The sequence below is a fragment of the Muntiacus reevesi genome, chromosome 1, assembly GCF_963930625.1.
Source record: "Muntiacus reevesi chromosome 1, mMunRee1.1, whole genome shotgun sequence".
Taxonomy (NCBI): domain Eukaryota; kingdom Metazoa; phylum Chordata; class Mammalia; order Artiodactyla; family Cervidae; genus Muntiacus; species Muntiacus reevesi.
Window position 1 is genome coordinate 239735049 of NC_089249.1, and position 10784 is coordinate 239745832.

The following is a 10784-nucleotide window of genomic DNA, read 5'->3' on the forward strand; positions in this document are numbered from 1 at the left end:
TGGGTTCCCTCCTCTGTTCCCAACAAAGGGGTTTCATCAGAAGTGTCTGAGGAAGGCTTCTGCCAAGAGACCCCAATAAAGAGATCTCCAGAAACACTTGAACCAGGAACGCTAATGTACAAAAGAGCACAGGTGGCCGGGTGGACTGTGTCATTGACTGCAATTCCTTTCAGAGACTGCAATGCACAAGCTGTGTGCCAAGTCTAGGCTGGTGTGGGGAGGGCAGCTAGATAGTTATAAAAAATTAATAAACAGAAACCTAAATTAAATAGAGTTGGGAGACCAGAAAGAGGAGCTCTCACACTCAGCACCACTGCAGAGCCCAATAGGAAGAAGACTCATCTTCTTTACTGGCAAGAACTCAGGCAGTGAAAAGCTGTGAATTCTTTATTAACCACAGCCCCCCTCCCGTAATTTCCTTTCCTCCTCTATAAACATGTTCTTCTTCTGTGTGGGGACTTGCATGTGGCTCCCCATTGTTGCAATTCTCTGCTGATCCTAAATAAACCCACATTTGCTGGAGAAATATCTGTCAATTTGTTTCAAGTCAAGAAAGACTTTGTAATTGCCTATGGTCAGACCTGGAAAAAAATCACACACAGGTTTTTAGTTAGAAACAGGACTACTTGCAAGATAAATTAAAGACTCTATGAGACAAATAAAAGTTGAGAGAATTCATTACCAGCAGAATATGCTACAAAAATGTTAAGGACATTCTTTAGGGAGAAGTAACATTATCTTAGACAGAAACTACAACACCAAGAGTGAAACGTAATATAAACTATGGCGTTGGGGTGATTATGATGTTCAATGTCACTTCCTCAATTGCAACAAATGTGCCCCTCTGATGGGAAATGTTAATAACAGAAGAGGCTGTGCATGTAGAGGGGTAGGGGAGTCTATGAGAAACTTCTCTACATCCCTCTTTACTTTGGTTTAAACATAAAACTATCTTAAAAAAAAAAACAACAACAAGGTCTCATAAAACAGAGAAATAAAACACCAAGCCATCACTCTTGCCATCATTTATGTTTTCCTTAGTCGTGAGTCACAGAGCCCTTAGGCATCCCTTACATGCTGGCTTTCCTGTGTCGTGCTTTTTTTTGGTTTTTTTTTTGGTTTGTAAAGTCACTTCAGTCGTGTTTGACTCTTTGCAACCCTATGGACTATAGCCCCCCAAGCTCCTCTGTCCATGGGATTCTTCAGACAAGAATACTGGAGTGGGTTGCCATGCCCTTCTCCAGGGAGTCTTCCCCACTCAGGAATCGAACCCGAGTCTCTTACATCTACTGATGGGTTCTTTACCACAAGCGCCACTTGGGAAGCCCTTGAGCACCATATACTATGTTAGGCAGTTTCCTGACATTCTCATTAGATTTCCATGATGACTTATGAGCTGAGTATTATTTCTAGAAAACAGAAGTTCAGTTCCAGCTAACACAAATTGAGCATTTCACGTGTGCCACGCCTTGTGCTATCTACTTTTCACAACTGTCCTATTAAATCCTCACCACTAACCTCTGAGGTCATAGGTTCTATTATTTTCCTAATTCATGGTTGAAAAATCCGAAAGACAGAGTGCTTAAGTAATGTGCCCAAGCACAGACAAGTAGAAAGCATTGGTGTCGACATTCCAAAGACCCATACTCTAAGCACTAGCTAGCTACATGATTGCCTGGAAAAAGTGGAAATGACAGCAGAATGAATACAACAAGAAAACTAAAGCAATATAAAGAGAAAAGCAGAAAACTGGGGACTTTCCACCTAGAAAAGATAATAAGATTAAATGTTGGAAAACAGTACTAGCTATCTTTAAATATTTCCAAATTCTGGAGGGGAGAGCAGTCATGTTCTATGTGGTTAGAGCTGACGTGGGTCACTGGGGGTATATTTTCATTTAAAGAAGAACTTTAACGTATGGAGTTCCTTAACATCTCAGTGGGGAGCTTCAGTAGGTGTTCTAACGTGCTGGGGTTTACCATAGTGCAGGAGGCTATAAAGGGAATTTTGTAAGTCAGGCATGGATCCTGGTTGACTAAGAAAGCTGGGACTTCTGGAGGGACAACCTGGAACCAATGGCAAAATGCTCCATTTTTTAAAAAAAAGAGCCATGCCGCCACCTGGTGATCGTAACAATTATTATTTTTTATTATTTTGTTTTTGAGTCATTGGAAGAAAATCCATTAATATCCATCAATAATTAAGATACAAAAATTTCCTTAACTTGTTGACCTTTTTCCTTCAGTGTCTTGTCTCTGTAACATTCCCTCCTGAAAAGGGCCTGTTTTGTTTCTACATTTTATTTCCATAAGTAATAAATTTTTGCATCTATATCCCTACACAGTTATCTAATAATTTCTCTGCAACAATTTTCTTAGAAAGGAAATGCTGCAGCAAAGAGTATTGTCTAATTTTTAAACTTTTCTTAAATTATTTCTTTATTGAAGGATAATTGTTTTACAGAATTTTGTTGTTTTCTGTCAAACCTCAACATGAATCAGCCATAGGTATACATATATCCCCTCCCTTTTGAAACTCCCTCCCATCTCCCTCCCCATCCCACTCTTCTAAGTTGATACTGAGCACCTGTTTGAATTTCCTGAGCCATACAGCAAATTCCCGTTGGCTATCTATTTTACATATGGTAATGTAAGTTTCCATGTTACTCTTTCCATATATCTCACCCTCTCCTCCCCCTCCCCATGTCCATAAGTCTATTCTCTATGTCTGTTTCTCCAGTGTTACCCTGTAAATAAATTCTTCAGTAACATTTTTCTAGATTCTGTATGTGTGTGTTAGAATATGGTATTTATCTTTCTGTTTCTGATTCATTTCACTTTTTTTGATATGCATTTTCCTATCGTTCTTCTCAGAAATACTGTGCCAACATGCCATCATTTTACAAGGGAATCTTCTTCCCTGCACCCAGTTCTACTAAAATCTTCAAGCTGTTTCTTTGCCTATTTGAGTTTATTCAATTGTGTATGGGTAGAACATCCTCTTCTGTAAGTTTGTAGTTTCTAAACACTACTTACATTGACTATTCAGATACAAACTTTGTAAATATTTTTGGTTTTATTTTCTGCTGTTTTTTTAAGCCTGTTCACCTTTACTGATTGATTTGAAGGTTTCTTTATAAAATAAAGTAATACTTTATTATAAAATATTCAACATCTTTATAAGCCAGGCACAGGGCTGGTAAAAATACATGTTTGAAAATAGCTCAAATTCTGTGGGAGTGTTTTTCTTCTCTACCCCATCAACATGTAATCAGTTTTTTAAAAATTAACCATCAAATATGCACTAGGCATATCACAGTGCTGGTGATACAGTCATGCCTTTCTGCCCTGTTGTTGTTTAGTTGCTAAGTCATGTCTTTAAAGAACAATACTGCATAGGAACAAGGAAATTGGAATGCAGTTGTTGTGCTCAGTCGTGTCTGACTCTTTGCAATCCCAAGGAATGTAGCCCACCCGGCTCCTCTGTCCATGGGATTTCCCAGGCAAGAGTACTGGAGTGGGTTGTCATTTCCTTCTCCAGGGGATCTTCCCCACCCAAGGATCAAACCCACATCTCCTGCATTGGCAGGCAGGTTCTTTAGCCACCAGGGAAACCCTTTCTGTCCTGACTCAGAAGTAAATGAGTCATTAAAAAATAACTGCATTTATGGAACAATAACTAAGTTTGCCTCCTCTCATGTGCAGAATACCACTGCTCTGACACAAAATTTTTAAAAAATTAATAAATCCTTATAAGGGCTAGAAAAGAGAGAAAAATATTCTACAGGGATTACAAAATTTATATGAAGATATTGTGAATCAATTTGACAATAAATTTGACAACTTAGATGAAATGTATTAATTCCTAGAAAACATGACTTGCTAAAACCAATTCATGAAAAAAACAGAAAATCTGAACAGGTCTATCTATTAAAACAACTGAATAAAACATTAAAAATCATCCCATGAAGAAAGCTATAAGTTCAGATGATTTTCAAGAGAAATTCTTCTAAACATTTATAAAGGAAGAAAGCAAAAATCTATGGCAAACTTTTCTAGAGAATAGAAAAACATGGCCACTCTTCACCACATTTTGTAAAGGCAATTTAACTTTGATGCCCAACTTGATAAGACATTATAGGAAATGAAAATTATAGGATACCAGGGCTTCCCTGGTAGGTCAGCGGGTAAAGAATCCACCTGCAATGCAGGAGGCCCGGTTTGCTTCCTGGGTCGGGAAGATCCACTGGAGAAGAAATAGGCTACCCACTCCAGTATTCTTGGGCTTCCCTGCCAGTTCAGCTGGTAAAGAATCTGTGTGCAATGTGGGAGACCTGGGTTCGATCCCTGGGTTGGGAAGATCCCCTGGAGAAGGAAATAATAACCCAGTCCAGTATTTTGGCCTGGACAATTCCATGGACTATACAGTCCATGGGATCACAAAGAGTTGGACATGACTGAGTGAAACAGTCTAGTCTATGTTAATAAAATGAATCAACTTATCTATCGATCTGTGTGTCACAACTATTAAGTTTATTTTCAGAATGAAATGCTGATTAATATTTGAAAATAAATTGTTGGAAACCACCACAAGGTAAGACACAGAAGGAGAAAAAATATGATCATCTCAATGGCTGCAGAACGAGCATTTGAGAAGGACTGGATGCAATATATATCCGCGAGATAATCCTAGGAAACACCAGTGAAGAAACTGGGAGAGTGAGACTCGGGTGAAAATAAGGCTAAAGAGCAGGTTATTATTGTGGAAAACTGGAACTCTCCCAACGAGTGTGAGAAAAATGTCTCAGAATAACACTAACAAGGACAAGGATGCTGAGATTTTATCCACTGATTGTCATTCCTTGCACAACCAGCTGCTCCTTCCAGCAGCTGAGAAAGCTCCCATGGTGCTTGAGATAGCGCCCAGGCGGAGAGGAGAGCTCCAGGCTCCCAATGTGGAAAGCTGCCAGGGCAAATATCTCTTGCTGCTACTACTGAACTCAGATGGACCCACGAGATTTGGGGCAGGGCACGGACAGCACATGAATCCAAGGGGATGACGTAAAAGACAAGAAGTCAAGCATGAACGTTTGATAAAATGTTTAAGAGCTAGTTTTTCCTTAAGCAAAAGAAATACAAAGGTCAACCTAAATGATCAGAAAACATTGTTATGGAAGGTGGCAGCCTCCTACTTTCTATGTCAGAGTAGCTATGGGAATGTATTAGCTTTAGAAATTATGTCTACTGTTTAATAAAATAATAGGCAAGATTAATAGAAAGTATATTTAATAAATATTACTATTAAGTGTTTTTTAACCTGTGATTTAATTAATTATTTTTTGGCCAGGCTGTGCGGCTTTGTGGGATCTTAGTTCCCCAACCAGGGATTGAACCCAGACCCTTAGCAGTGAAAGTGCAGAGGCCTAACCACTGGACTGCCAGAGAATTCCCTACCTGTGATTTTAAAAAGATGACTGTCCCAACCCCATCAGATAATTATGATAATTGCTATTAGCCCTTCCCCCCTCCCCGTCCCACCCCCTGCTGCAGTCTTTTCCTGTTAAGAAAATGAAGATTAGAGGTTCAGAAACATAGTTAGGGTCACACCTCCCTAGCAGTGGCACTAGTAAATGCTTCCAAACTGCCTGAATCCAGAGCCAGTGCTTTTATCCACAGTGCTGTATTATGCATGCTAAATAACTTCAGTCATGTTCGACTCTTTGCTACCCCATGGACTGTAGCCCGCCAGGCTCCTCTGTCCATGGGATTCTCCAGGCTAGGATACTGGAGTGGGTTGCTATTTCCTCCTCCAATGCTGTATTATGGCTTTATGCTAAAAAATTAAGTGCAACTACATAATAGATAAGTGAAATAGGACAAATACTGAAATGATGGAACTAAACCAAAATAAACATTAATTCCATTGAGTGTAAACAAACTATACTAATTAGAAGTAAAGACTATTAGACTAAATAGAATACTGAACTACATGTTCCTCGTGTGAGATGTAATATAAATATGCACTTAGTCACTCAGTCATGTCTGACTCTTTGCAACCCCATGGACTATAGTCCACCAGCACCTTTGTCCATGGGGATTCTCCAGGTGAGAATACTGGAGTAGGTTGCCATGCCCTTCTCCAGGGGGTCTTCCCAACCCAGGGATCAAACCCAGGTCTCCTGCATTGCAAGTAGATCCACCAGGGAAGTAACATAAATACAAAGTAAACTAAAAAGTTATTTCAGCTGCAGGAAGAAAGCCCCATATAAAGTCTGACAAAAGGAAAACTTGGGTACTATGCTAAAATTAGTCAGAGTAGGCTTTGTAGAATAAAGAATAACTAGACTTATGAAAAGACACTTTAGAATTGTAAAAAGTTCGGTTCGCTAGGAATATATAATAATTGTTTCAGCTTAAATGGCAGCAGCCATTGAATAATGGCATATTATTGTTTTCTGGACAATACACACATTTTCACTAAAGCAGTATTATAATGAAGATAAAATAAACCTTTGATCAGGAAAAAATGTCCTTACGTCCTGAAGTAAAGGCAAGGCATTCTATCAGATGAACTCTGTTGCCTAGCTTAAGTTTGCTGGTTCTGTGACTCTGAGTTTCCATGGTGTTTGAGTCTCTGCTTATAATCCCAACCAAGTCAGTTGTTGAGGCAGCTAATGTCATTCTCTCTGTAGTGGGAATGGACTCATCTCGGTCCCAGTGTGGGAGAATTCATAACCCTAACAGCTGGAAACAACGCTCCTGCAAGGTGCCAGGATGACCAACTCAGGACAAGAAGAGGACTTAGCAGTTCATATGTTTTCTCCAGAGCACTGGCTTATCCTGATTTAAGGCTGAGACTGGAACGCGTCCCTATGGCGTGACTCGGGTAACCTCACTGGGAGGGCTGTGGGTATGGATGAGTTGGATGATATTAAATGTTGAAGACAGGGCACAATGACTGTCATGTGTTAACCAAATGTGATTTTTTAAAAAGAAGCTTGACAAAGATACTGCTGATAAACTGATGGAAACTTTACACAACTCTCTACAACCCACCTGGCTGGACAGACTGAAGTTAGGGTTGCTCAGATTGAAGTCAGCTTTAAAGAAGGCGGGTTCAGTGTGACCACTGGATGTCACGTGTGCGGCTTTGAGCAATGCTGTTCAGACCTGAGATATGGTTTCTTACACTGCCCACGACCCTCCCACTTCACCCTGTCGGGTCTCCTCTGTTTTCCCATCTGCTCCATTTTTTCTCCATGCACCACTCTCGCATCTCTGTCCCTTCTTCACTCCTCTATTTCCCCTGCCCCTCTCTCTGCTGCTAAATTCCAGACAACTTTTAAGGAGATCTCCAGGGAGGTCTGGGAAGTGAGGGCACAGCAAGTTCAGGTCTTATTTCACACAGTCTGTGTCCGGCTTCTCCCAGAGCCCTGAATGGAAAGCCAGAGCTTTGCACGAGGGTGACAGATCCAGATCTGGCTCTGCTGTTCACTGACTACCTGCCTCACCAAGGAGTCTCATTTCCCCATGTATGGAACCATGAAAGACCCATAACAGCCAAAGAAATCTTGAGAAAGAACAACAAAGCTGGTGCCATCATGATCCCTGTATTACAAAGCTACAGTAATCATAGTAGTACAGTACTGGCATAAAAACAGATACAGATCAATGGAGCAGAAAAGAGGGTAGAAAATAAACCACACGTGTAAGGTGAATTAATCTACATCAAGAAAGGCAAGAATACACAGTGGGGAAAGGACATGTGTGCGTGTTAAGTTGCTTCAGTCACGTCTGACTCTTTGTGGCTCCGTGGACCATAGCCCACCAGGCTCCTCTGTCCATGGGATTCTCCAGGCAAGAATATTGGAGTGGGTTGCCATACCCTTCTCCAGGGGATCTTCCTGACCCAGAGAGCAAACCCACGTCTCATACATCTCCTACATTGGCAGGTAGGTTCTTTACCACTAGAGCCACTTGGGAAGCCCTAGTGGTAAAGAAGGGGAAAGGACAGTCTCTTCAGTAAATACTGTTGGCAGAACTGGACAGCCACACAAAAGAATGAAGCTGGACCACTATCTTACACCACGCACAAAAAGTAACTCAAAATAGATGAAAGATTTAAATGTAAAACCTGAAACCACAAAACTCTTAGGAGAGAACATAGACACTGGTCTTGGCGATGATTTTTTAGATTTGACAGCCAAAGCAAATGCAACAAAAGCAAAAATAAACAAGTGGAGCTACATCAAACTAAAAAGTTTCTGCACAGAAAAGGAAACCATCAGCAAAATGAAAAGGCAACCTATGACTAGGAGGAAATAGTTGCAGATTACTTACCTGATAAAGAGTTAATATCCTATCCACTCTCTTCTTCTCCCAGGAAACATTTATCCACAATTTCTGGTGTGACCTCACAGAAAATTCAACACATACACTGGTACATCCAATTTACATCATAAGAAGGAGCACTGTTCAGCGGGAACATAGACTCTAGAGTTGCCTTGTTCAGTTTGAAATCCTGACACTGCCCCTTAGCTGTGTAATCTTGGGTAAGCAACAGTCCCCTCTAGGTCTCTGTTCCTGCAGGAGGTAGGTTCTAAAGTGGCCCCCAGAATGGCTGCTATCAAAAGGTCTACAAACAATAAATGCTGGAAAGGGTACGAAGAAAAAGGAACCCTCTTACAATGTTGGAGGGGAGGCAAACTAGTACAGCCACTATGGAGAACAGTGTGGAGATTCCTTTAAAAGTTGGAAATATAACTGCCATACAACCCAGCAATCCCATTGCTGGGCATACACACTGAGGAAATCAGAATTGAAAGAGACATGTGTACCCCAATGTTCATCGTGGCACTGTTTACAATAGCCAGGACATGGAAACAACCTAGATGTCCATCAGCAGATGAACGGATAAGAAAGCTGTGGTACATATATATACACAATGGAATATTACTCAGCCATTAAAAAGAATACATTTGAATCAATTCTAATGAGGTGGATGAAACTGGAGCCTATTATACACAGCAAAGTAAGTCAGAAAGAAACACACCAATACAGTATACTAATATATATATATGGAATTTAGAAAGATAGTAACGATAACTCTGTATGCGAGACAGCAAAAGAGACATAGATGTAAAGAACAGACTGTTGGACTCTGTGGGAGAAGGTGAAGGTGGGATGATTTGAGAGAATAGCATTGAAACATGTATATTAACATATGTGAAATAGATCACCAGTCAGGTTCGAAGTATGAGGCAGGCTGCTCAGGGCTGGTGCACTGGGACGACCCTGAGGGGTGGAATGGGGAGAGAGGTGGGAGGGAAGGTCAGGATGGGGAACACATGTACACCCATGGCTGATTCATGTGAATTTATGGCAAAACCATCACATATTGTAAAGTAATTAGCCTCCAATTAAAATAAAAATAAATAAAAATATAGTGGCCCCTAGTGATCCCTGCCTTCTTCTAGTCAGTCTTAACATAATCCCATCCTTTTGAGTAACTTGTGTCTAACCAACAGAAGCAATGAGGAGGAGATAATACTTCCACTAGGTTCCAGAATATTATGGCTTTTATATTGCTGGCAAACTTGTTTTTCTTAGTTTGATGGAGCAAGTTGACACGCTGAAGAGGCCCACAAGTAAATGAGATTGCCAACCAGCCAATAGCCAGCAAGGAACAGAGGCCCACAGCCCAGCAGCCCTTGAGGAACTGGATCCAACAAAAACATACGTGAGCTTGGCAGCAGATCCCTTCCCAATCAAGTCTTCAGATGAGTCCTTGGAACTGGCTAACACCTTGACTGCAGCCCTGTGAAAGACTGAGGGCATGCCCAAATTCCTGAGCCCTAAAACTGTGAGATGATAAATGTGTGTTGTCCAAAGTCGGTATGTTTTGAATAATTTGCTATGTAGCAATAGATGAATAACACATTTCCCTCTAATGTAAAAAAGAGACAGCAGCAGTTACTAACATCATATATTTGTTATGAAGATTAAAGAATGCGTTCAAGGATACAGAACAGTAACTAGAATACACTAAGCATTATGTGTTTTAAATCAATAATTTATATTCATACCAAAAAGAGAAAAATGTAAATATTCCCCGCCAACTTTATGGACTCCTTGAATTCCATTCATAGACTGCCAAGGGCCTTATGGACCTCAGGTTAAGAATTCTTGGGTCTAACATGTACCCCCCAATGTTTACTGCAGCAATATTTACAACAGCTAGCACATGGAAGCAATGCAGATGTCCATCGACAGATGACTGGATAAAGAAGTTGTGGTACATATACACAACAGAATATTATACAGTCATAAAATGAATGCATTTGGGTCAGTTCTAGTGAGGTGGACAAACCTAGAGCCACAGCGTGAAGTGAGTCAGAAGAGAAAAACAAGTGTCGTATATTAATGCTTATATTTGGAATCTAGGAAAAAGGTACTGATGAACCTATCTGCAGGGCAAGAATAGAGATACAACCATAGAGAACAAACTTAGGACACAGTGAGGGAAGGAGAGGGTGGCACAAACTGACAGAGAAGCACTGAAACATATACATTACCATATGTAAAAGAGATAGCTAGTAGGAAGTTGCTATTTAACACGGAGTTCAACTCAGTGCTACTCTGACAGCCTGGAGGGGTGGGATGGGGTCGGGGGTGGGAGGGAAGTTCAACAGGGAGGGGACATATGTATGGTCATGGCTGATTCACACTGCTGTGTGGAAGAAGCCAACACAGTATTGCAAAATTATTCCCCAATTAAAAATAAAT